At 43.5% G+C, this 27,951-nt stretch overlaps 1 protein-coding gene and 1 long non-coding RNA gene across 5 annotated transcripts in view; one reads left to right on the plus strand and one right to left on the minus strand.

Annotated features, from left to right (window-relative positions):
- The window catches only part of ADGRA1 (adhesion G protein-coupled receptor A1), a 1,152,497-nt gene that overhangs the window by 165,092 nt on the left and 959,454 nt on the right, over positions 1–27,951 (plus strand). The window lies entirely within an intron of this gene.
- Positions 2,495–27,022, minus strand: LOC130281731 (uncharacterized). The gene is made up of 3 exons (XR_008846090.1): positions 26,908–27,022; positions 25,299–25,449; positions 2,495–2,977 (listed from the first exon to the last, which is right to left on the minus strand). It is a non-coding gene; the product is annotated as an uncharacterized LOC130281731 (long non-coding RNA).

Raw genomic sequence — 27,951 nt, forward strand, 5'->3', positions numbered from 1 at the left:
CCTGTTCGTCTGCTAGCAGCTAGTCGTGAGGTGTCAGTTCGGGAGTTTGGAGTGCTACCTTATTCCCTTGTATGCAGTTCGGGAATTTGGTGCATTCACTTATATCCAATTCATGAGTTTTGGTGATTTTACAGTAGCTGTGCCTGTCTGTGAAAAGGGGATTATCGCCTAATCAGATTTTAACCCTTTGTCTGCTGAAACGGTCCGTTACAAGTACCATTAATAAATATTAATCCTTAGTGCCCTCTGCGATACCTTTAGGTCAGAAGGTGTTGGGAACACATGGAGCAGGATCAGGATGTCATGGAACCAAGCCTAGCTTGATGTTGATTTACTCAAGATATTATGGTACCAGCTTTGCCTTGGCCTTAGGGTCATTCTTTCACTCCAAAATACTGAGGGAATAATGATTTTAAGGGCTCCTTAGCCATCTGTTCTTTTTCACTGCTGGGAGCCAACTGGTAGTTCCTTCAAAAGTCCTCTTATCAATTCACCCGTGCTTCTCAGGATTCTCTAAACTGTCCAACACACTCACTCTAAATTCTTCTTGACGAGTACTATCTGCCATCACAGGTAATACTTGCTGGAACTGTTGAACCCTTTCCCACCCTATAATGTATGGTTACATCAGGGCTTAGAATACATTAACATAAAATGAGGTATATTTACATTATGTCGTGTTACCTGTCTTTGAAGTGAGCACAGGAGTTGAGCTAGCTTTATAGACAAAAAAAGATGGCAGCTAACAGCAACCAGGACTCACCTCTAATGCCAAACAGTGGGCACCATGCCGATACCTAGAATTACTCCATTAGATCCTGCAATCAACTATAAAAAATGTCAAAAGCACTGGTGGCGTGGGTCAACAAGCCCACAAATGGGTCTGTAGGTACAAAATTGAAAGCATTATGGAGAAGGAAGTAAAACAAAATGCACAAATGTAAATTGGCTGCATCATTAAGGTTAAAACAAGGCTGCGTCATTACAGGGTTAAGCTTAGTGCCTCCACTCTGTGGATGAAGCTTCTGGGTTTAAGTTAAGTTGTAAAGAAACTCCATGAAGGCATTCCATTTACCACAAGCCAGGAGGACAATTTTAACTAGGGTGAGCCCCAGGGGTATAAGGACTAACATCTGCAGTGCAGTTCCTCTCATTTACAGTTAGTGTTGACCCCATGTAGGTGCCCAGGACCTAAATGCTGTTGTACCCATTGTGAACAATGTCCCCTACTGAGGGTAGGATTACAACTACCAGCTGGCCCTGGCAGGAACATCTGTGCCACCCACCTTGGTCACCACATACTGTATGCATCTGTAACAAGAACAACCTAGAATCTGCACATATCAACCAAAAAGTAAAAAGCCCTAAACAGTTAATTCTTGTTAAAGCCTAATCCAAATACTCGGAAATAAAAAAAAATGCATATCCTTACAAGAAGAAAGTGAGATAAGAATATTTTATTGATGGTGACAGCGCTGACATAAAGTTCTGTATAGCAGATTATTGAAAGTGATTTTAATTAAGTTGGTGCACAGCCAAATCAGACGGCAGAAGCCCAATTGTAATGAAGCAGGTACTTAATTTCATGGTGATAAGGAACAAACAAATAACACTTTGCGGTGGCCCAGTACAGGAGGTGTTACCCCGTGCTCCTACTGTCCTGTCAGGCAGCCTCCTTCAGTGTCCCCAAGGCACTTGTTTCCCCATTTGAAATATGTTTTTTTTATGCCATGTGATATGTCATGTGATTGTTACCCAGGAGGTACCAGTGACCAGGTGATCCCAAGAGTGACCTATGGGCTCCCTGCTTGTCTCCCCCATATAAGTCCTGAGTGGAGCTAGCTTCTTTCTCGTTGAGCTCTGCTCTTCTGCTGCTGAGGTCCAGTGAAGTCGTTCCTAGTGTGTGTGTGTCCAGAGTGTTGGAGGCCTCAAAGTCCAATCCTGCAGCCACCATCAAGTCAAATAAGCTAAAGTCTCAGCTTTATGAATCAGGTAAAGTCAGTCCCTGTCATCTGTCAAGTCAGCGTGGTCTGCATTCAATTGTCCATCCCTACTACAAGTCCAAGCAAGTACTTAAGGTCTCTGCATCACTGGTCACCTCCTTGGGCCCTGGCTGAACTATATAGACTTTATTACTTACTGTCTACTGTCTACCTTCAGTAAAGCTACCATTGTCTGTAACTTGGCATCGGAGTCTTTATTGTCCCCGTGCCTAGCCTAGGATCCAGCAGTATACCTTCGGGTATTTATAGGCTAAACCACGCATCATGAATACAAGGGTTTAATGCCATCTGCCCCTAGGGTAACAACATCTGCCCTGCACCACACACCCCTTCACCACAACTTCTATGACAGTAATGGCCCCCGGGCATAACACTTCTGACCCCGTACTTGAGGTTTCAATTACTTATTGGCCTTTACATGGAATTTAATATGGATTTATTATTTATGAGGATCTCTTGTGGGATTGGATTATATCTAAAGGGACCTTAAACCTAAATCTAGAAACTGAATTACATTTTTTGTTCCCAGATACCAGCCATTGTGGTCTTGCTTAGAAACTGATTGGGATATCAATGGGATAATTTGTAGGAAAAATCTCTGCCTCAAGGTTGACTTTTTATCTCAAAAATCTCCATTTCTAAGAATCTTCAGTATAATTTAGCTACAATGTATATGCGTGAATTACTGAGCCCATCCTCACTCACCATGCATTCACTTTCTACCTGAGTCTGCTGTTCTGTGCTGGGTCTCTTCATCCAATCACTCCAGGCTCCTCTGTAACCACCTCTTCTCTGACAGAAGTCTGATAGACCGGACAGGAGTGAGCACAGAGGAGCGCTAGTTCCACCCTCACTTTCTGGACTTTGTCCATATCTGTACTTGGGACAAAGATGATGTTGCAGCCCGAGAGGATTATGCTCTGGATGGTATGGGGACTCCTAGTGGTGTTTTATTTTTTTATAAGCCATGATTTCTATAAAAAAGAGATAACATATTTTATGAAGTATATTGGAAAGGTTAACAAGATGTCCAATATTTAAATGGGCACTGATATGTAAAAAAAAACTTTTGCTATGTTGTAGGGCAGCGGTTCTCAACCTGTGGGTTGTGACCCCTTTGGAGGTCAAACAACCCTTTCACAGAGGTCGCCTAAAACCATCAGAAAACACATATTTCTAATGGTCTTAGGAACTGATATACCACTCCTCTATCCATCTCCAGCTCCTCTATCTGTCTACAGCAGACTGTACGGCCAGTCCGTTTGGACGTGGTCCAAGGGCACAGCCGGGTAAAGGGCCCCCCGCTGATACTGAGGATCCAGGACACTTCTCCCGGATCCCCAGGCAGACAGCACTGCTTTCTGCTGCATGCGCGGCTCACACACATACAGCAGAAAGCCTCCTCTATGTGTGAGATACTTCTGCGGCCTGCACAGAAAGGTGACGTGATCTCCGCCCCCGCTGCGCAGTCACAGTGCAGGCGCCAATTACGTCACTAATCAGTGCCTGCACTGTGGAGGTTGGAAGACGCTGTCCCCTGCTGCGCTCCAGAGGAGATTGCTGTGTGGGACATAATCAGGTGAGCAAAATAAAATTTCTCATCCTGGGGAGGGGGGGGGGGAGGGGGTTGGAGTTAGGGGGGACTCTGCTGCCTATACCTAATGTGGGGGAACTCTGCTGCCCATACCTAATGTGGGGGAACTAAGTTAGAATTTAGTAATTATATAAAAAAAAACAGAGCAATGAAGATGGGGAAATCTACAAGGTTAGACAGAAAGAGGCCAAGCAAGTTATAAGAACTTCAAGAGCACAGACAGAAGAAAAACTAGCTCAGTCTATGAAAAAAAGGAATAAGACATTCTTCAGATATATAAATAAAAATGGAAATTAAAATAAGGAAAAGCTAAATTAAAAACAAAGGAAGAAAGGAATGAATGTAGAAGAGAATAAAGGGCTAGCAGACTGCCTTAATGAATACTTCAGTTCAGTTTTTTACATAAGAAAAAGAAGGAAAAGGACCTCCATTAGGGAAGAAGACTAATGAATTATTTGATACATGTGTCTTTACAGAGGAAGAGGTTCTACATTTGCTGTCTAAAGTTAAGACAAATAAGTCACATGGGCCTGATGGTATACACCCAAAATTATTAAAAGAGCTTAGCGGTGAACTAGCAAAACCATTAACATATTTATTTAACCATTCACTAGTAACAGGAGTCGTCCCGGAAGATTGGAAATTAGCAAATGTCGTGCCCATTCACAAGAAAGTTAGTAGGGAGGAAGCCAGCAACTGTAGGATGTAAGTCTGACATCAATAGTGGGGAAATTAATGGAAACCCCACTAAAGGATGGGATTTTGGAACATCTAAAATCCCATGGATTGCAAGATGAAAAACAACATGGGTTTACTTCAGGGAGATCATGTCAAACAAATCTTATTGATTTTTTTGATTGGGTAATGAAAATAATAGATGGCGGAGGGGCAGTAATCATCACATATCTAGATTTTAATAAGGCTTTTGACACTGTCCCAGATAGAAGACTTATCAATAAACTACTGTCTTTGAGCTTGGACTTCCACATTGTTGAGTGTATTAGGCAGTGGCTGAGTGACAGACAACAGAGGGTTGTAGTCAATGGAGAATGTTCAGAGCAAAATCTTGTTACCAGTGGGGTAATGAGGTCAATGTGACCCAGACTTTACTGTCACTTTAATACTCGGTTACCAGTGGTGTCTTTTTCTGATTACACAAAAATATGTAACAGGGTTGATGTTCCTGGAGGGAGATGCCAAATGGAAAAGGATTTAGGCAAACTAGAAGAATGAAGACTGAAATTTAATGTGGATGAGTGCAAGATAATGCACCTGGGGCGTAAAGACCCAAGGGCAGAATATAGAATATTTGACACAGTCCTGACCTCAGTATCTGAGGAAAGGGATTTAGGAGTAATTATTTCAGAAGACTTGATAGGCAGACAATGTAAAAGAGCAGCAGGAAATGCTAGCAGAATACTTGGATGTATAGGGAGAGGTATAAGCAGTAGAAAGAGGAAGTGCTCATGCCGCTGTACAGAACACTGGTGAGATTTCACTTAGAGTATTGTGTGCAGTACTGGAGACCATATCACCAGAAGGATAAAGATACTCTAGAGAGAGTTCAGAGAAGAAATACTTAACTAGTACATGGATTGCAGGAAAAAAACTTACCAGGAAAGGTTAAAGGACCTTAACATGTATAGCTTGGAAGAAAGACGAGACAGAGGGGATATGAAAGAAACTTTTAAATACATAAAGGGAATTAACATGGTAAAGGAGATCATGTTTAAAAGAAGAAAAACTACCACACGAGGACATAATTTTAAATTAGAGCGGCAAAGGTTTAAAAGTAATATCAGGAAGAGTGACTTTTGAGTCTCCTTCCAGATAGAGGAGAAGTCCCGGGTTAATTCATCCACGGCAGGAACTCCAGATGAAGTGGGAATGAGGAGGGGAGGGCCGCGGTTGACGGCCGTACACCATAAAAAATGGAGATTTGGAGGAAGATTCAGAATTTTTGAAATTGTACGAGAATTCAGCCCAGGGCAGAAGGTCGACCCAATCATCTTGACGGGAGGAGACAAAATGTCGCAAGTAGTCACCAAGAATCTGGTTCACTCTTTCCACTTGTCCATTGGATTGGGGGTGATAGGAGGAAGAGAAATTTAATTTGATCTTTAATTGATTGCAGAGAGCTCTCCAAAATTTTTACACAAATTGAACGCCTCTATCTGAGACGATATGCGTGGGAAGCCCGTGAAGATGAAAAATCTGCAGAAAAAAATGCTTCAGCAACTGTGGCGCAGAAGGAAGGCCAGGAAGCGGGACAAAATTAGCCATTTTGGAAAAACGATCAACGACCACCCAGATGACAGTGTTGCCATGAGATAAAGGAAGGTCAGTGATGAAGTCCATGGCTATGTGGGACCAAGGCTGTTCAGCCACCGGCAGAGGAAGGAGAAGACCTGCAGGCTTCTGGCGTGGGGTCTTGCCACGTGCACATGCTGTACAGGCTCGTACAAAATCGGTCACATCTTTTTCCAGGGAGGACCACCAATAGTGTCTGGCAACTGTATAGATTTTTTGATTCCAGCGTGACCAGCCAGATGGGAGGAATGGCCCCATTTGAGGATCCGGAGGCGATGACGTGGAAGAACATAAGTTTTTCCTGGAGGAATTGACACCAGGGAAGCCGGAGCAGAAGAGATCAGACACTCAGTAGGTATGATGTGCTGACATCGGTGGAACGTGATAGAGCATCAGCCCTGACATTCTTGTCTGCAGGACGAAAATGGATTTGAAAGTTGAAACGGGCAAAAAACAATGACCATCTAGCCTGGCGAGGATTTAACTGCTGGGCGGATTGAAGATAAGACAAATTTTTGTGATCTGTGTAGATAGTGATGGGATGGAGGGATCCTTCCAGAAGATGTCTCCACTCCTCAAGTGCCAACTTAATAGCCAATAGTTCATGGTCTCCTATGGAATAGTTTTTTTCAGGAGGAGAAAAGGTTTTGGAGAAAAATCTGCAAGTGATATTTTTTCCCTTAGAGTTTTTTTTTTGTAGAAGAACAGCTCCGGCTCCGACTGAGGAGGCGTCAACTTCGAGGAAGAAGGGCTTCAGAGGATCTGGTCTGGACAAGACTGGAGCAGAGGAGAAGGCGGCTTTGAGGTGGTTAAAGGCTTCCTCAGCCTGTGGTGGCCAGGATTTCGAATTAGCATTTTTCTTGGTCAGTGCCACAATAGGAGCAACGATGGTGGAGAAGTGGGGAATGAATTGACAGTAATAATTTGCAAATCCGAGAAATCTTTGGATGGCTCACAGGCCAGTGGGACGTGGCCAATCTATTACCGCAGATAGCTTGTCAGGGTCCATTTGAAGGCCTTGACCGGACACTATGTATCCCAGGAAGGGTAGACTGCTGCGCTCAAAAAGACATTTCTCAATTTTAGCATAAAGATGATTTTGGCGTAAGCGCTGAAGCACCTGACGGACATGGAGGCGATGTTCCTCTAGGTTGGAGGAAAAAATGAGGATATCATCAAGATAGACTACCACACAGGAATACAGTATGTCCTGAAAAATCTCATTAATAAAGTCCTGAAAGACTGCAGGGGCGTTGCAAAGTCCAAAGGGCATGACAAGGTATTCAAAGTGACGATCTCTAATATTGAAGGCGGTTTTCCATTCATCACCTTCTCGAAATGGATGAGGTTATATGCGCCCCTTAGATCAAGTTTGATGAAAATTTTTGCTCCACGCAGTCGGTCAAAGAGTTCCGAGATGAGAGGCAGAGGATATCGATTTTTCACTGTAATTTTATTAAGACCGCGGTAGTCAATACAGGGGCGTAGAGATCCATCTTTTTTGGCAACGAAGAAAAATCCAGCTCCAGCTGGAGAAGAAGATTTGCGGATAAAACCTCTTTTAAGGTTTTCCTGAATGTATTCCGTCATGGCTTGCGTTGCTGGAGCAGAGAGTGGGTAAATCCTACCACGGGGCGGTGTGGTACCAGGGAGCAAGTCAATAGGGCAGTCGTAGGGTCTATGAGGTGACAAGACCTCTGCTTGCTTTTTACAAAAGACATCAGAGTAGTCCTGATAGGCCTTAGGAAGGCCTGGCAAAGATGTAGTGATGGAGACTTGACTAGTAGGAACCGACTTGAGACATCGCTTGTGGCAGGAAGGTCCCCAACTCTTAACGTCCCCAGTGGCCCAGTCGAGGATAGGTGCGTGACGCTGGAGCCAGGGCAAGCCAAGAGGGATTTCTGAGGTACAGTTGGGCAATACAAAAAATTCTATATTTTCATGATGATGAACTCCTATGTTCATGAGCAAGGGTTCGGTGCAGACCAGTCTTTCTCCATTCACTGAGGAAATGAAGAGAGGTTTGACATGACGGGTAACAGAAATATTGAATCTGTTGATGAGTGAGGCTTCAATTAAATTTCCTGCTGAACCAGAGTCCAGAAAAGCCACAGTGGAGAAAGAAGTATTAGTACTTGCAGGTAGAGAAATACACACAGGTATAGTCAGACGGGGAGAGGATGAATTCACACCTAGTAACGCCTCTCCCACGTTAACGTTTCCCTGACGTGGAGGACGAATAGGGCAGTCCTTTAGGAAATGTTCGGTACTGGCACAGTACAGGCACAGATTTCCATTTCATGCGGCGAGTCCTTTCTTCTTGGGTCAGGTGAGACCGGTCCACATGCATAGCCTCCTCAGCGGGAGGCACAGGAGTAGGTTGCAGTGGATTCTGGAAGAGAGGTGCCAAGCGAGGAAACCGCCTGATGCGAACAAGATCCTTTTTTTGGTGGAGCTCCTGGCGCCTTTCAGAGAAACGCATATCAATGCGGGTGGCCAACTGGATTAATTCAGACAGGTTAGCAGGAATTTCTCGTGCGGCCAGAACATCTTTGATGTGGCTGGATAAACCTTTCTTGAAGGTCGCGTAGAGGGCCTCATTGTTACAGGCGAGTTCAGAGGCAAGGGTAGGGAACTGAATGGCATATTTGCCCACTGTAGAGTTCCCTTGGACGAGATTCAGAAGAGCCGTCTCGGCTGAGGAAGCCCGGGCTGGCTCCTCAAAGACACTGCATACTTCAGAGAAGAAGGACTGGATGGAAGCAGTGGCAGGATTGTTGCGGTCCCAAAGCGGTGTGGCCCATGACAAGGCCTTTCCAGACAACAAACTGACCACGAAAGCCACCTTTGACCGTTCAGTGGGGAACTGGTCCAACATCATCTCGAGGTGCAGAGAACATTGAGACAGAAACCCGCGGCACATCTTGGAGTCCCCTACAAAACGCTTTCTCAGGGCACTAGGGCAACAAGATCCGGCAAGGACAGGAAGGGGAAGTGGGTTTTTATATGTGTAGTACTGATTGGCACTGAATGGGCCAGGCACCAATTGATGGTGCACTGGCCCTTTAAATTTCAGAGAGCCGGCGCGCGCGCGCCCTAGTGAGTGGGGCCGCATGCGCCGGGACAGGACAGCAGGAGAATGGGGCAGGTGAGAGGATTGGGATGCGACCCGCAGGTGGGCGCGTCCCGCCACGCGGATCGCATCCCCGCCGGTGATAGCAGAGCAGCGCTCCCGGTCATCAGGTCTGACCGGGGCACCGCGAGCGCTCCGGGGAGGAGCAGGGACCCGGAGCGCTCGGCGTAACACACATCAGAGAATTCCTGGTAGGGCTTAGGTAAGCCTGGCAGAGGTGTAGTGATGGAAACTTGACAAATGGGTAGAGACTTCAGGCATCGCTTGTGACAGGAAGGACCCCAACTTTTAATGTCCCCAGAGAACCAATCTAGGGTAGGTGTGTGGCGCTGCAGCCATGGCAGGCCAAGTAAGACTTCCGAGGTACAGTTAGGAAGTACAAAAAATTCTATGTCCTCGTGATGGAGGACACCAACACCCATGTGCAAGTGTTGAGTGCGATAGCGCACGGTACAGTCCAGATTTTGACCATTCACAGAGGAAATGTAGAATGGTTTGTGGAGACGGGTGACAGGGATGTTGAATTTATTGATCAATGAAGCTTCAATGAAATTTCCCGTTGAACCAGATTACAGAAAGGCCTCAGCAGAGTAGGAAAGACTTAGTGGGCAAGGAAATCCATACTTCTATAGTCAGACGTGGAGAGGAAGAATTCACACCTAGTAACGCCTCTCCCACGTTCACTAGGTGCGTGCGTTTCCCTGACGCAGAGGACCAAGAGGACAGTCCTTTAAGAAATGTTCAGATTACGCCTGGTGCCAACAAGACCCTTTTCCTGGCGAAGCTCCTGGCGTCTTTCAATGTAGCGTATATCAATGCGGGTAGTCAAGTGGATGAGTTCAGTCAGGGAGGAGGGTATCTCTTGTGCGGCCAGACAATCCTTAATGTGGCTGGATAAACCTTTCTTGAAGGTCGCGCAGAGAGCTTAATTATTCCAGGCCAACTCAGAGGCCAGTGTGCGGAACTGTACGGCATATTCACCCACTGTAGAGTCTCCTTGGACGAGGTTTAGCAAGGCTGTTTCAGCAGAAGATGCACGGGCAGGTTCCTCAAAGACACTGCGTACTTTGGTGAAGAAGGACTAAATGGTAGCAGTGGCATTATCGTTGCGGTCCCAAAGTGGTGTGGCTCAGGACAAGGCGTTTCCAGATAGCAGACTGACCACGAATGCCACCTTAGACCGTTCTGTGGGAAACTGGTCCGACATGATCTCCAGGTGCAGCGAACACTGGTTCAGGAACCCACGGCACAGCTTAGAATCCCCATCAAACTTGTCAGGTAGAGACAGTCGGACTCTGGACGTGGAAGCGGCAGCTCGCTGTGGAGGAGATGTTGGAGCTGGCGAAAGAGATGGTTTCTGCTGTGGAGGCAGAAGCTGCTGAAACATGGCAGTCAACTGAGACAGCTGTTGTCCTTGTTGGGCGATCTGCTGGGATTGCTGGGTGATCACGGTGGTGAGGTCAGCAAGACTTGGCAGTGGCACCTCAGCTGGATCCATGGCCGGATCTACTGTCAGGATCCAGACTGGTATGCGGAGAGGACACTGGTAGTGGATCCTCTGTGCCAGAGAGTTGATGGCGTGGGCCGTACCAGGGGAATGGAATCTAAGGGGTTACTGGTTTTCACCAAAGCCCGCCGCAAAGCGGATGGACTTGCTGCGGCAGGTAACCCCCAGGTCGTTCCACCCGGTAGCGACTCAATCCCTCTGGCGGCTGAGACTGGCGCGGGACACAAGGACAAGGCAAAGGCAAGGTCAGACGTATCAGAAGGTCAGGGCAGGTGGCAACGGTTCGTAGTCAGGGGCAACAGCAAGGGTCTGGATACACAGGCAAAGGGCTCACAAAAACGCTTTCACTGGCACAAAGGTAACAAGATCCGGTGAGGACAGGAAGGGGAAGTGGGTTTATCTGTGTTTTGGGAGTAATTACACTGATTGGGCCAGGCACCAATTAGTGGTGCACCGGCCCTTTAAATTTCAGCGAGCCGACGCGCGCGCGCCCTAGAGAGCGGGGCCGCGCGCGCCGGGACGGACCTGAAGGAGGACAGGGCAGGTGAGAAGATTGGGATGCGACCCACGGGCGGGCATGTCCTGCCAGGCGGATCGCATCCCCGCTGGGGACACTAGAGCAGCGCTCCCGGTCAACAGGTCTGACCGGGGCGCTGCACACCGAAGAACGCCGCAAGCACTCCGGGGAGGGACAGGGACCCGGAGCGCTCGGTGTTACAAAATGACACCTGACAGAAATTTAGGAAAAATCCAAGGCTTGAGCCTGAATTTTCAATGCTAACAATGCCCCTTCACTACTGTACACTGGAAAAAAAACATTGCAGGCCTTCTCTTTGGAGAGCCCGGCTGTCAATGACAGACGACTCTCTCCTCTTGCAGTGCCGCAACCTCCATACCGCTACAATACTCTGCACGGTTATTCTGGAAAGGCTGTGCAGAGTTCGTTCCCAATCTCCTGTAAGTTTCGAGTCTACGGGTGGATGGCAAGCGGTTATATAGATTTTATTGAATAAACATCACAAAACAGCAAATATCAGACAGATGTAAGTGTAGAAAACTTCATATCCCCCTACAGATTAGTAGACATCTGGTAGCAGTGTTTCTAAAATTCTAATTTCTTAATTTTCCAATAGCTGGAGGAAGGTTTTCTTTTTTACAAATGCACTATGCCATTTTATTTGCTTATAGATCCTCAGGACTTGGAAGTGTCCATGAAATTTCGCACAGGTCATAATCATGTCCAGGGCAGGTCCTGCTCCCTGTCAGACTTTTTCAAGGCATTGTATCTATCAATCAGCACATCTCTATGTATAGAACTTTATTGTCCTCTCTATTATAGACTATGCATTAGTGAACAGTTACTATAAGCCATCTGTGCACATTTTATAATGGGCCACTCAACGTGACTTATTGCACATATATCAATGGAAACAGCTCCTTATTACAGACATAGTCCTGAAAAGTGTCTAGTGTGTGATTCAGATATAAGATTTCCTTTGATCTGTAAAGTCATTTATTGAATTCCTTTCCTGACATGTGGCCATGCTGACTGAAATGACAGCAATTCTCTAAAGATTTTCATCAAATACCTTCTAGTTTCCGGCTTTTGAACCTTTGACCATACATAAGGGAAAACAAAGAATTGTACGTTTTACCAAAAATCTATAATATCCAAGAATTAGTTCATTTCTTTTAAAAATCAAGTGGAACTGTCACATTCGTACGAGGTGCAGGCTCCATCAGTTAGGGCATAATGCAATCTAAGAGAAGGTCCTTTTCCTTACTTTGACTGTGGTTTGTGAAGTTATATTCATGCTGTCTTGTAATGCCGGTGAAAAGTCGGAAGGGCCGGTTGACTCTAGCAGCCTCCTCTCCACCCTAACCTGCTCCCAGCATGGAGCCCTGTACATCAATCACGTGGGACCAGCAAAGTAAGGAAAAGGGCATTCTCTTGGATCACATTATGCCCTAACTGATAGTGCCTGAGGTGAGGGCAGCACTGCACTCTGCCCCTCGTCCGGCCAGCTTCCAGGATGAAATATGAAGTTACTGTGCCGTGATGTCATATTCCCCGCCGGGAGCTCTGATTTGTCGGCACCAATTGACGAATCAGATGTCCTGGCGGGGAATATGACATCACAGCAATGTAATGTCCTATTCCTGCGCTAAGAGCAGGACGGAAAGTGGCAAGACCACCGGCAGAAGTGCAGCGCTGACCCAAAAAATTTGTTACAAATATCATAACACCGGCGTTATGACATTTGTAATTCATGTTTTGCGTAACAGCGAATCAGAGCTCGATTCATTGATGAGGGGATTAGTTGACAATGAATCCCGTTATCGAATTTTATCGATTATATTGATTAATCGTTGCAGCTCTAATAATGACTGGTAATGGAACCAGGTTGGATAAGTACATATCACATATGACATCACATATAAATACTAGTCAGTACTTCAATACTTCATCCTTCATTATATTAGTCAAAGTCCATTACCTGAAGCCGACATTCTGTCAGTGACCATGCGGGGAACCACTGTGATGTTTTGTGGATATTCCACTTTGTACATTGACCTTTTCCATAGGGGTTCCTCCCTTTTTTTTAGGCTTAAATGTCTTTTATGGGTTAGTGTATTTTGTTCTTGTCATGTTTTGTTGTAATAGTTTGTAAATATTTAATAAACTTCATTATTGATATACTACAGTAGTTTTTGTATTTGCTATCATGATTCCAGGTTATCTGGCTATATAATATGTTGCCATTGGCCTTCTATACTTCTTTTCAGACAATAACAGTAATGGTTGCTGGGATTTGCAATATTTACCCAAAGTATATTTTGCATGTTGATACCAGGTTTCAGGAAGCTCACATCTGATCCAGGAAAAGCTGGGTGAGACATGGGAAATCTATAAATAGTTAAATCCCTGGTGGCACTCGCTAGGGACTTTGGTAAGTTCTGTTATGAGTCTGGATTTTTATGGGATGAAAGGCAGGTTTGTTAGTGCGGCCTTTCATCCACTTCCTGGGCCACTTCATTTTTTCAGACTAGCCCGGAGCAGCACAGGTGCTGAAGACAGCTGGTCACTGTGTATAAAAACTAGGTAAAGAGTCAGTCTGCAAGTGAGGCTGTGATGAACCTGCACCACTGATTTGTTTATCTGGAGCTTTGTATCCTCAAATGGGGACATTGTAACTTGTATGAGTAACACATTTGTTGTCTACTTTACTGGGTGGCTGGTAGTAAACCACCTGTAGAAACAGCACTAACTATACAGAGATCTGTATAGTTAGTCCGAGACAAGCAGGATTTATATGTTTTTATTCTCGAATGAGAAGCCATTTATTTAAGTGCTGCCTTCCTCAAGACTGCCGACCTAGGCACAGGCCTATGGGCGCCTAATGGCAAATATGGCCCTGGGCAGAGATTCTTTTCTCTGGGCTTGTCCTTGATTGAGAGCTCCATGACAAACCAAACAGTAGGGGGGCCCCTTTTCAATTTTGCCATGGACCCCTGTCTCTTTTCTCTCTTACTCCACTGATAATACACTCAAGTATAATGGAATTCTCTATTTTTGTGTCTCTTACTCATTTGCCAATTTAAACCCCTTATGAATTTATGTCATCTCAACTCATTTTATAAAGCAGAAAATCAGATTATACAGACTCAAGATATTTTCAATTACTTCATAAAATGATCATCCCAGCAGCGGCATTGTCAGATTCTAGTTTGGAGGAGACTTTAATCAGGACACTTTGCGCTCGTATGACAATGATTAGGCCTAAAAAAGAACAATTTACCTCCTTCGGTCTGTAGTGGAATACTTTCGGCAGAATTCGTCCCTCCAGTCACTCTGCACCACAAACCTCTTGTTTCCTGTAATGTGGTTTTGCAGCTCATGCCAGAGGGATAGCTATGTATCATAAGTGGACACCTCCTAATATTATCTTCTACGTCTATCACAACAGTAAATGAGAAAATGAAAAACCTGTTACAAAGGAATTGCAGTTCTAAAAAGGATAAACACTTCTCTAAACAATGAGATTATTGGATAAGTCTTGTGGTAGTTTATTCCAAGACACCCATACTGTTGGATGAATGTAGGGCACCGATTCTGACAAAACCATATGGTTTGTCTTAGGAGTATGCAACCTGCACATAAGCCTCCCTTCTGTACAGGACATCACCCATGGCCTAGCACAGTAGTCTCAAACTGTGGCCCTCCAGATTTTGTAAAACATCATCTCCCAGCATGCCCAGACAGCCGTTGGCGGCAGCCAATGGCATGCTGGGAGTTGAAGCCACAGTTTGAGACCACTAGCCTAACACCATGATTGTTATAATGAATTGTATATTAGTTTTATTAAGACAGTCTGATACTGTTAAAAGGAATGTGTCCGCAGGAACAGTTGGGGATCCATGCCTGTGCCCTCCATCTTGCAACTTGCATTACTGAGAAATGACTTAATATCTAAGCTGCCAGCTCCTGAAGTGTCAAAGAGGTGGGATTTTCTTCTTCCAAGCACCAATCTCCATGTTATCAGAGCCTGTTTGGCCTATTGATTTCTGACTGGATGCTAGAGCTGTCAATCATAACTGATATGTGGGGCTGGGAGGCTCTTGTACAGTGAGCTTGGTGCATGGAGGGAAAAGATCCCGCCTCTTTGACACTTCAGGAGCCAGTGGCCTGTACATTAAATAGCAGTTTTCTTGGTTTTCCAAGCTGCATAACTAAGAGCACTGGCATGCATCATCTTCTCTTCCTGATAGCTACTTAAAAGAGTACTTCGGTGCACACTTTTTTCATGTTATCTCGTTCGGGCTGCAAAATAAAAGAAAACACACTTTATCTTACCTGCCAACGAGCCCCCGGAGCTCCGGTACAGGTGTTCGGTCCCCGGGCTGTATTCTTCTTACTTCCGGTTAGCCCGGCATGTCACACGGAGCTTCAGCCTATCATTGGCCGAGGCGGGACATCGCTGCGGCCAGTGATAGGCTGAACCTCCGTATAACGTGCCGGGCTAACAGGAAGTAAGAAGAATTCAGCCCGGGGACCGAACACCTGTACCGGAGCTTCGGGGGCTTGTTGACAGGTAAGATAAAGTGTGTTTTCTTTTATTTTGCAGCCCGGACAGGATAAGATGAAAAAAGTGTGCACCGGAGTACTCCTTTAAGATTGTCAAAACTGTTGACAAATGTAATACTTTGTGTATGGAGTTGCTAGGCTGGGTTCACACAGCGCAAAAAATTCTGAGTGTTTTGCATTTTGTTAAAGGATATTCTTTAAATGTGAAGTGTGTTTTTTTTTTTTTTTTTGCAGCTGCATTTTTGCAGCAAATCTTCGCAAAAAAGAAGCCTTGACTTTTTTGTAGTGTAAACCCAGCCTTGGTGTCATCACTGTATTGAATGTGGGAGTTTGTGGGAGGGGCAAGAGGGTATTTAACACTCCTGGTTGTTTGGAACGGAGGAGAGCAGTGGTCCAGAGACTTTCAACCCCGGGAGTGGTAAGTGCCCGTTACGTAATTACTTTCTAAATGAAGCGGGGCATAGGGGGCATAGGGGTCCATTGATGTATCTCATGCGAAGTTCAGACAGCGCCGGGGGGCGGTCAGGCTTCCGGCACAATGGGATAGTATTGCGGGACTCCGTTGTTGTTAGTGCATTGGGTACAGCGTTTTACCTTTATAATGTTTTGGGCGGAAGCGGGAGGCAGCCACGGGAGCCAGAGGCAGCTACGGGAGCCAGCGGTCCCCACTCTGTATCAGTCAGGCTTGCAGGCCTCGCTCCGGTCAGGTGTGTGGATGATGACGGGGGCGTGGCTCCATTGTAGGACGTTGTGCAATTATGTCAGCTCATTGCCACTAGGGGCAGCAAACAGCCGGTGTTGATACAGCATTACTATAATGCAAACTGCCAGCAGTGTGTGTATATAAAATAAATATGTATAAAATCTGTGTATATGTCTTTTGCCTATAATTAAATAAGAAATAATAAAACAAATGAAATAAAGATGCATTCAATGTACGCATGTGTCTATTCGCAAAAAAAAAAAAGTGCATATACAGACAAATTAAGTAATTTAGGCAAAAGATATGTATATATTTATATATATATATATATATATATATATATATATATATATATGTATACGTGGGTAGGTATCTATATGCATGCATAGATATATGTGTATATAGATTATATATACATATAGATATATAGAGATGTGTAGAATAACTGTAGCTAATACAGTAGGTATTTGATGGGCTAGGTGGTTGGTGACTCGTTTATATCCTCCAAAAAATAAATAAATAACATTTTCCACATAAGTACATCCGGGAAATTATGATATGGCATTTATATTACTTACGTTTTTATTTCAGTTCAGACTGCATTCTGGGCAATCCATTATGCCCACATTCGATATGTACGTGGAGAGAGGTGCGTTATTATCAGAATTTTACTTGATCACGTTCAAATAGACAATACACGTATAAAAAAAAAATATATATATATATATATGTTGAGGGACATATGGCAGTGGTCACCTTGTTTCCTGTCTCGCCTTCAGGGGGCCCTGCTACATTATTGTTACTAACACGTCTTCAGAACAGTAATTAATAATCAGTCAGTGGAGTGTTTTGCCTGACACGACTTCAGACGCTTCACGGCTGGAATTCGCCATTGCAATTATTTACGTTTTCTATACACATAGGTAGTGATTATTGTTGATACCAAAACGTCTTCTGGAGCGTGGTTTCAGAGCAATAACATCACCAACACATAGGCAGTTGGTCACGTTAAAACATTGCACGTTTATTGTCATCACGGTGATGGGGGCATCAGCCAGGTTAACTTCACTGGGTTGAATTATGGGGATTGATGTAGTTAGCTTGTACAGGCAGAGATTGGTGCACAGATTTTATTTCTTGCTTTGTCGGTAGGTCTCGATGACCAGTTTCTGTTGGTGACTAGTCCAGGTTAGTTGGGTTGTCGTAGAGAGGATTTTAGTCCCTAGAAGTTTGTATGTAATGTACTATTTCTCTTTATTTGCTGGCACCCTTAAATGGCCTGGATAGGTCTGATTGGGAACATGTCTCATGCATCTAACATTGAGGATAAGATGTCCATACCTGAATCGCCGGCCAGAGCTTCTGACCATGGTAGCATTATCTACCGTACTTGGACCAAATTAATGGAGGAGTTGCTCAGAAAAGGAATACCTTTTCCAGCGTCTGCCAGAAAGGCTGAACTATACAGACTGCTCATTGCTGAACCTACTCCGGGGGGGGGGGGGGGGGGGCAGTCATGAGGGGATGTCTTCTCAGTCCATATCCACCTCCTTGGGGCAGTTACATGCAATGATGACCACTATGATGGGTTCTTTGCCGAGTGTCCAAGCGAGGTTGGATGTTGTCGAAAGGGGCAATGTTAGAGATGCTTCTAGCAGCCAGTTGGTGGTGGTGCCTTCCCCATCCCAGAGACCTCCCACTACCCAGAACACAGGGTCCGAGGCCCGAGCAGGGGCACCCACCGTTGCTCCTTATCCTTTCATTCTGGCCACCATGCACACAGACATTCTAGATGGTAAGGACATTAACCTAGCCTCATTACTTATTGGGAATCAATATGTGGATGGTACAAAAACTGTCAATTGTGGTGAATTATCTGTCACTTTTAAAAGCAAGAATGTGAGACTGAGTCGCAAGTTAAGTATACCAGAGTTTGTACTAGCATTTGGGTTATACAGATACGTAGTTTGCTCTGTGAAACCTGATAGGAAAGAAGAACTTGACTTATATTTTCTGTACATGATGTCATTGAGCTTGCTTACAAACACGGGGGAACCAATTTCTACAACTTGGCGGTGGCGTTTAGCCAGTTTAACTACATCACAAATTGGGGGATTAAGGACACAGAGCTTTTCTGCAAGCACTTTGCAGGTTTAAAATCCTCTGCTTGCTCGCTGTGTCAGTCACTTACACATACTGTGGCTTGGTGTGCTGCGGCCAGCACTACAATGGAGCCATCCACCAGTAGTGGCATCACTCTTACTTTCCCGACTAGCGCTAAGACACCTGCTGTGGTCGACAAATTGGGCGTCTGGTTAGATTTTTGGGTAAAAAAACAAATTTACAGCAATTTTAATCTTGCTGGATGCAATTACAACCAGTGAAGGTTGCTACATGTTTGTCTCCATTGTTATAGGGCACATCCAAGTACACAATGTTCACAAAAAGGAAAGCATGCATGACTAGACGGGGTGCAGGTCCAGACCCTGGCTCATGTGTTGCATAATCACCCTGATTCTGATTGGGTGCAATGGCTGCTGGATGGTTTCCGCTCGGATTTCAATCCAGGGTTAGTGGCACTCCCTCAGGCCACCTACGAATGCAATATGCAATCAATATGCAAGCCAGTTTACTACCTGACAAATTAATGAGGATCAGAGAGGTGATACATAAGTTCAATATTGCGCTTGTTGCCACTAAGTCAGAGTTACAAAGCTTATTCTGTATGTCGGTCTTTGCATGTAAAATCATCCATCAGGGTAGATCTTTTGTTTCCAGGCTGTTGGCACTTCTATCTGAGGCTCCTTGTCAAGATTATCTCATTTATTTAGACACAGGGGTTAGGTCTGATTTGAATATGTGGGACCATTGCATTGGCCATGGGAATGGGGTGTCATTGTTTCCCGGCTTCGAGCCTGTTACTCCCGGTGGTTGGTCACCCTTTAACTACTTCTAAGTTTGTGCAACGTATCCGTACATTGTTGAGGATGCAAGGATATGATGCTTACAGTTTCTTGGGTCACTCTTTCCATATCGGGGCAGCGTCTTCGGCATCTAAGCACAATGTTCCGACACATGTAATTAAGAATTTGGGTAGATGGCGGTCGTCATGTTACCAATTGTACATACCTGACCCACGCGTTGAAATGGCAAATGTATTTAAATGCTTGGTGATGTAGTAGACTTCAATAACTGTTTTCTGTGATATCTGTCTGTTTTGCCCTCTATAGGCTTGCCCTCATTTGTGGTTTTGGGCACATTTCTAACCGCTGTATAAATATGGTGCTGATGTGATTATCTTTCAGTTCCTATGGAAGGTAAGTTATGCAGCCCGGTCCTAGTAAGAGAAGATAATCAGTGGGTGTATTGGTAAGTAGGGAGTGTTGTAGTGGGGGATATCTGTGTATCAAACCTTATGACGTTTACAGCCACGACCACAAGTGGAAGGCTGAGTTTGTGGGAGGGGCGAGAGGGCATTTAACACTCCTGGCCCTGACATCAGAACGTATGGTGTGTTTGGCAAAACCAACCCTACCCCCCCCTTTTTCTCTTTACTTTATTCATGGGCTGGCCCTCTATAGGCTTGCCCTCGTACGTGATTTTGGGCACATTTCTAACCGCTGTATAAATATGGTGATGATGTGATCATCTTTCAGTTCTTATGGAAGGTAAGTTATGCAGGCTGGTCCTAGTCGGAGGAAATAATCAGTGGGTGTATTGGTAAGTAGGGAGTGTTGTAGTGGGGGATACCTGTGTATCAAACCTTATGACGTTTGCAGCCACGACCACAATGTTATTTATGCAACTATATGGCAAGTGTTATTGGGCCTATGAATGACACAGTTATTTGGGTGTTGTACTCTTTGTTATTTTTATTCAGTTTTCCACTACTCCAAATACTGTATTATTGGGGTGTGGCCAGTAGGTACCTAGAGAGCATCCATTTTAAGGAGACAATATAGAGATATTCCCCCTTAAAGTGCCTTTCACTTAAAATCAACTTTTGACATGTCATAGACATGTTAAAAGTTTGAAGCTGAGACACCCGCATAAGTGCATGGTAGCGTGTTTTATTTCCTGGACATTAGCAATCTCTGTCTCCTTGCTCTATTATATATATATCTCATGTCTATGGGACAAGGAGACTAAGATTGCTAAGGGCCTGGGAGTAAAGTATGCTACCACATGCTTATGTATACGCTAATTCTCCTGATTGGTGGGGGTCTCAGCACTAAGTCCCCAACTGTCTTGACGCTTCTCTGTGTACACTTTAAAAGCAATATTGGTGTTGTATGAAATATTCAACACGTGAAAGTACTTACAGTATGGGGCTCAACACAGTTACAAGTGTTGTACTACAGACCTGTGCAACTTGGAGATTGTATGTAAAAGGGGTACTGCGGTGGAAAACAATTTTTTTTTCTTTATCAACTGATACCAAAAAGTTAAACAGATTTGTAAATTATATCTATTAAAAAAATTAATACTACTAATACTTAACAGCTGCTGTATGCTACAGAGGAAGCTGTATAGTTTTTTTTCTGTCTGACCATAGTGCTCTCTGCTGACACCTCTGTCCATGTCAGGAACTGTCCAGAGCAAGAGCAAATCCCCATAGCAAACCTCTCCTGCTCTGAACAGTTCCTGACATGGGCAGAGGTGTCAGCAGAGAGCACTGTGGTCAGACTGAAAAGAACAACTCAACTTCCTCTGTAGTATACCACAGCTGATAAGTACTGGAAGGATCAAGATTTTTAAATTTTATAAAAAAATATGTTTAACTTTCTGGCACCAGTTGACTAGAAAAATGTGTTTTCCACCCTTTTAAGTATGGCTGTGTGAGGCCCAATATCAGACTGATGGCCAAATATCAGAACAACATCAATACTATATTTTTATCAATCAAATAGAACAGGGTTCGGTAATGTTTGCAAAATTTCGATGTCCTCCTTTTTCTACTAGACTGGCAGCATGTTTATGCAGTCATTCCCCATCAAAATTAATAGTAGATGGCTACCAAACCATTACAGACAGGGCACCTCAAGAGCAAGGTTTTGGTGGGACAAGGCCATGAACCAAAGTGCTGAAGGGGCCGAGTTTATGCAAACTAGAGATTCAAAAGTGTGCCAGGTGGTTGCTGCCTTTGTGAACTGCATGTATGCTGGACATCTGGCACAGCACAGCCATCAGTCAGTAGGCGATGACAGGCACAGTACAAGGGGCAGAGAAAACGTACAGCAGAAAAGGATGGCTGAGCAACAGCAACTTTTTTGAGGGGAAAGGGAAAGGAAGTCTTTAGATATGCATTGTTATAGTGATCATTTCACAGTGGAGCTACTAACCTCTGAAGCATTTACAATGCAGTTACATAGTTACATAGTTAGTATGGTTAAAAATGGACACGTCTATAGAGGTCAACCAAGGAGGTGAAGGGAAGGGGTACGGGTGGATGAAGGGAAGGACATGTGATTCTATATTTCTGCATATGCATTAACCTGTTAAGGACCCAGTGCGTACCTGTACGTCCTGAGTCCGCCCCCGATCTATAACGCGGGTGGGTCCCGGCCTCTAACAATGGCCGGGACCCATGGCTAATTAACCCTTTTGACGCGGCGTTCAAAGTCTAAAATGAAAGTGAAACCATGCCGGTTAGCTCAGGGAGATGTTCAGGATAGCCGCGACAAAATCGCGGCATCCCGAACAGCTTACATGACAGCTGGAGGATCCCTACCTGCCTCCTCGCTGTCCGATTGCCGAATGACTGAAAAAAAAAAGTGAAAAAAAAGTGAATAAAGATCATTTAACCCCTCCCCTATTCAAAGTTTGAATCACCCCCCTTTTCCCATTTCCCATAAAAAAAAAAAAACTGTGTAAATAAAAATATACATATGTCTTATCGCCGCGTGTGGAAATGTCCGAATTATAAAAATATATTGTTAATTAAACCGCACGGTCAATGGCGTACGCGCAAAAAAATTCCAAAGTCCAAAATTGTGCATTTTTGGTCACTTTTTATATCATGAAAAAATGAATAAAAAGCGATCAATATGTCCTATCAATGCAAAAATGGTACCGGTAAAAACTTCAGATCACGGCGCAAAAAATTAGCCCTCATACCGCCCCATACGCGGAAAAATTAAAAGTTATAGGGGTCAGAAGATGACAATTTTAAACGTATACATTTTCCTGCATGTAGTTTTGATTTTTTTCCCAAAGTACGACAAAATCAAACCTACATAAGTAGGGTATCATTTTAACCGTATGGACCTACAGAATAAAGAGAAGGTGTCATTTTTACCGAAAAATGTACTGTGTAGAAACGGAAGCCCCCAAAATTTACAAAATGGCGTTTCTTTCAATTTTGTCTCACATTGATTTTTTTTTGCTGTTTCGCTGTAGATTTTTGGGTAAAATGACTGACATCATTACAAAGTAGAATCGGTGGCGCAAAAAATAAGCCATCATATGGATTTTTAGGTGAAAAATTTAAAGAGTTTTGATTTTTTAAAGGTAAGGAGGAAAAAACGAAAATGCAAAAACTGAAAACCCCCGGGTCCTTAAGGGGTTAATGCAATTTTATTCAAAGAATGTATCTAATCCTGTTTTGAAGCTTTCAACTATTCCTACTGTGACCAGTTCCTGAGGTAGTTTGTAACATAAATTCACAGTTCTTATGGTAAAAAGGCTTGTCACCCCTGAGGACTAAACTCTTTTTCTCCAGATGGAGGGAGTGTCCCTTTGTTTAATTAAAGGGGTTTACCTGGAACAGTTTTCCCCATGTTTTTGTATGGTCCATTTACTGTATTTATTTAAACAAGTTGACCACATCCCTCTTTAAAATCTCTTCTCTTTTATAGCTTAGATGCTATAACCCTTTTAGTTTGGCTTTTACTAGAGATGAACGTATAATTTTGGTACAATTTGAATCGGACCAAATTTCACCAAAAAATTCAGATTCATTAGACTTTTTATGATTGGATTTGGAATCATTTTGTCGACGTTTCAGTACACTGAGCGGGCCGTAGGTAAGTGATGTGCTGTGTGCACTGGTGAGTCAGGTGCTCCACACCCGATCTAGTCATATACTGTACTGTCCTGCATTTGACAGGAGTCCCTGCTCCTGGACACACTATGTGTGGGTGATCAGAGCACTCTTATTTCCAAAAAAGCATCTAAGTCCAAAACTTATCTGACAATCCGATTTGCCGATTAGATCCAAAACACATCTCAGGAGATTCGCTCATCTCTAGATGTTACCAAACGTGTCTTTGTAGAATGGAAGATACAATTCTCCTGATCAGCACTATACTATACTTGATCAAGATTTTAAGAAAGTTACCTGAGACCATAAAATGTTATAAAATAAAGAAATTAGCATCACATGGTAGAGGTACTAATAAATCTCCCAAAGCCCTGTGTTCCCCCCAAGTTCGGCAGTGAAGACATCACATTATACCTGGCCTCAGTGGAGATGTTTGCATGTACAGGAATGGTATGAGACCGCTGGGGGGATGGAAACTGGATACAGCGGTAATCTAAATGATACGGTGACATTATCTTTGTAGGACAAGTGTGCACAACTGGTGCAGGGGTAGTAGAAGTTATGTAATGGTTTCTTTATTTTACTGCAATACCTGCTCTCAGACAACTTGTTTAAGATTCCCGACAACATCTTTAAGCTCACTCCACAGCCCCGTGTCTTACTCTGTAGCTATAACAAATCCATTTTCTTTTTGGCAATGACCAACTGTGACACGCTGATCCTACTATACTACTTTGAGCAGTGGCGTTCTCTACGTGTAACAATTAGGTTGTTATATGTTTGGATGAACACACTGTACGGTACAATAATGAGGCACTGACCCCGCGCGGCACACCTGACTTTCACAAATATATTTTTGTAGACCTGGTGTTTTTGCTTACTGACTAAAGTACAAACACAAGAAATAACTGGCTTTTCAAAAGTCTTCTGATAAGGTATTAGGTGATTTCCTCTGAGAGTTATGCCCTCTGGTTATTGTGATGTTAAATATATTGTCCATTGTGATTTCCCATAAATCCCTAGCTCACACTCTATACAAAACAATTCTGCAGCTCTAAACCACATCATTTGTTACAAGGTGGAATAGTGGAATAGCTTTTTCCAGTTACGGGAAAAATTGTTTTCTAAAAGATTAAATATTCTTCTTTTATGGTGCTAGTTAATTTATTTCTTCTTTTTTCCTCAATTTTTGTAAATGAGTTCTTCCATTATCAGAGTAGGCTCACATGTACTTAAAGGGGTACTCCAGGGAAATAAAACGTACCCCCTATCAACGGGATAGAGAATATGTTCCTGATCTCATGGGTACGACTGCTGGGGCCCTCACTATCTAGTATATGGAGGCTGGCTACTCACCCCTGCTAATGTAGCTCCGGGCCCAACACTGAGATACAGGCTTCAATAAAGGCCCAAATCACCAGCTGTGTCAGGGCCCCAGCGGTCAGAACCACAAAGCGATCAGAAATGTGTTACCTATCCTGTGGATAGGGGCTAAGTTTTAATTTTCCTTAAATTACCTATTAATCCGCTGCAGATTTAATCGATAATATAAATTAACAGCTACAGCATCAAATCTGGAGCATAAAATCTACAGTATGATATACGCAGTAGATTAGGTAGGTATGAACATAACCTTAAAAGGGGAAAAGGGGGTATGAACTAATTTAGAATGACCTTCAAGACACTAAACAGTGAAGGTAAGGCAGTGCTCCAACACCCCTGCAGTCAGCAGATCAGTGAGATTGCCAGGAGTGAGTCCCCCAGTGGTCTGATGTTAAATTCGCTAATCCAAAGAATAGTCCATCGTATGCACAGTGCCAAAAATCCCCTTACACATATTTCTTTTATATCATTCAAAATATATTATTGATATTGAAATATTACAAAATGTTCCAGTATCCAGATATTGTTGATACATACTTGTTATACATACTTGTTACACTGTCCTATGATAGTCTTTCGATTCCTTCTCAGAACATCCACTCAACATGTCCAGTTCCCGTGGTCACACATGCTCAGTAGCTTAGTCCTGCTGCCCAAATTCTCATATACAGGAGGCAGATGATTCCTGCTATTGTAAAGGCCAGTAAATAATTATTGGTGCATTAGAAATGGTTTCTCAACAGCACTGGACACATTAGATGAAATGAAAAGTACAGCAGATGGCATTACTACTACAGTCCTCTTCTCATCCCCAGAGAACTGATAAAGTATCAAAGCCCTGACCAAACACAGCTAATGTCTCCACTAGGTTTGGTTATGATACTGCTCATCCCCAATAGTGTTGAGCGGCATAGGCCATATTCGAATTCGCGAATATTCGCGAATATATGGACGAATATTCGTCATATATTCGCGAATATTCGCATATTCGTTATATTCTCATTTTATTTTCGCATATGCGAACATTCGCGTATGCGAAAATTAACATATATGAATATTAGCATATGCTAAATTAGCATACGCGAAAATTCGCATATGCGAAAATTAGCATATGCGAATTTTCGCGCGCCAGTCTCACACAGTAGTATTACAGCCTTCTTTACACCACACAAGCTGGAAGCAGAGAGGGGTGATCACAATGATGTGTACTGTGAAGAAAAAAAAAAAAAACGAATATTCGTAATTACGAATATATAGCGCTATATTCGCGAAATTCGCGAATTCGCGAATATGCGATATTCGCGAATAATATTCGAATTGCGAATATTCGCGAGCAACACTAATCCCCAACAGACTTGCCAAAATTAACCACACAAGCCACACATTTCAGATGTGTGTAGCCTACACAGTAGAACCATAGGCCCACCCCTGCAATGGATAAACTTCATCAGCCCTGGACCCCTACCCTGTTTCCCTGAAAATACACCCTACCCCGAAAATAAGCCCTAGCTGGATTATCAGGGTGGGCTGCAATATAAGCCCTACCCCAAAAATAAGACCTAGGCCGGTGGTCTTCAACCTGCGGACCTCCAGATGTTGCAAAACTACAACTCCCAGCATGCCCGGACAGCCAACGGCTGTCCGGGCATGCTGGGAGTTGTAGTTTTGCAACATCTGGAGGTCCGCAGGTTGAAGACCACCGGCCTAGGTCTTATTTTCAGGGCTTCTGAGCCGCACCCATCACATGATGATGATGGGGGGGTAAATATCGTTAAATGTTGTTCAATGTACATACATGCCCTACCCTGAAAATAAGCCCTAGTGTGTTTTTTGTGACTAAAATTAATATAAGACCCGGTCTTATTTTCGGAGAAACACGGTATTGATCAGTAGTTAGCTCTCTATCTGCCTCGCGACTCTCTATTTGCCCTGTGCCTTTTCGTTTTTACACTTTAATCACTCATTGCCAACTTCTTTTATTTCACTCGGCTTCATCGTGTAGCCCACGCTAAACGCTCATTTGGCCTACTCCAGTAACTACCTTCTAGAAAGCTTTTATTTCTTTGGTCACCTACTGCAGCTTATCTGTGTGAGGGCTATAGGGCACTATGACCCACCACCAGCAACCTGGAAATAATCAAACTACCTCCAAGAACTAAGGGGGAGAGGGTATCCTGTTTCCAAACCTCTCCTAAACTTTAATGATGAAGGTACATGTGATCAATAGCTTGCTGAATGGCAGTCTGGAGATACAATGTTCTTGTTCTGGACACTTTGCGGAAGATTTATCAAAAACAGTCCAGAGGAAAAGTTGCCCAGTTGCCCATAGCAACCAATCAGATTTCTTCTTTCATTTTGCAGAGTCCTTGTTAAAAATGAAAGAAGCGATCTTTTCCTCTGGACAGGTTTTGATAAATCTCCCCCAATGTCCCTGTTCTGGACACTTTATGCAAACACTCTGGCTAAGCAATGAATATTTGGAATAGGAGTACCCCTTTAACTATTGGAAAAAAAAGAATTTGAATAACAATCCAGAGCCGTGCTTTGGGCATATGAATAATCTTTCCTTTTTCCTAACTCTGCATTGTTTCCCTTTTTGAAATATGAAAACGTATATTGCTCAGATTAATGTGTTTATTTAGAATTTGGACATTTATTTGAACTGCGTTTTCACAAATAATACAGAACTGCAGCCCATATTAAGCAAAGAAAGAACATGAACAATCATTCCTTGGCGGATTGTTCAATAAATTATTAAGAAACAAGCATAGCAAAAATCCTGCTACATAAATCTACAACTCAGACCTTTGTAATGTTTACTTTTCATATTGCAAGACTAAAGCTCTCTAAATAGCAAAAAAAGCCACCCACACTCATTGTAATGCATATACTTATGGCACATACTGTACCTTATATCACCCATTTAAAGGATCCTTCGGCTAAGTGAATGTAAATTTTTGTAGTGCAGTTTATACAGTGCAATAGCCCAGTGGGCAATTTTAGCAACTTTTAGACAATGTTGACTTTTTGTAATTTAAAGGGGTAGTATAGACAAAACACAGAATCAGGACTGTTTAATTTGCAATGCTCCATACATTCAGTGTTATGTGGAATACAAACTATGCATGTCATATGACTTGATACCCTACAACCTACATGATGTATGGCACGCCAAGGCACAGCATAAGAC

The sequence above is a fragment of the Hyla sarda genome, chromosome 7, assembly GCF_029499605.1.
Source record: "Hyla sarda isolate aHylSar1 chromosome 7, aHylSar1.hap1, whole genome shotgun sequence".
NCBI lineage: Eukaryota > Metazoa > Chordata > Amphibia > Anura > Hylidae > Hyla > Hyla sarda.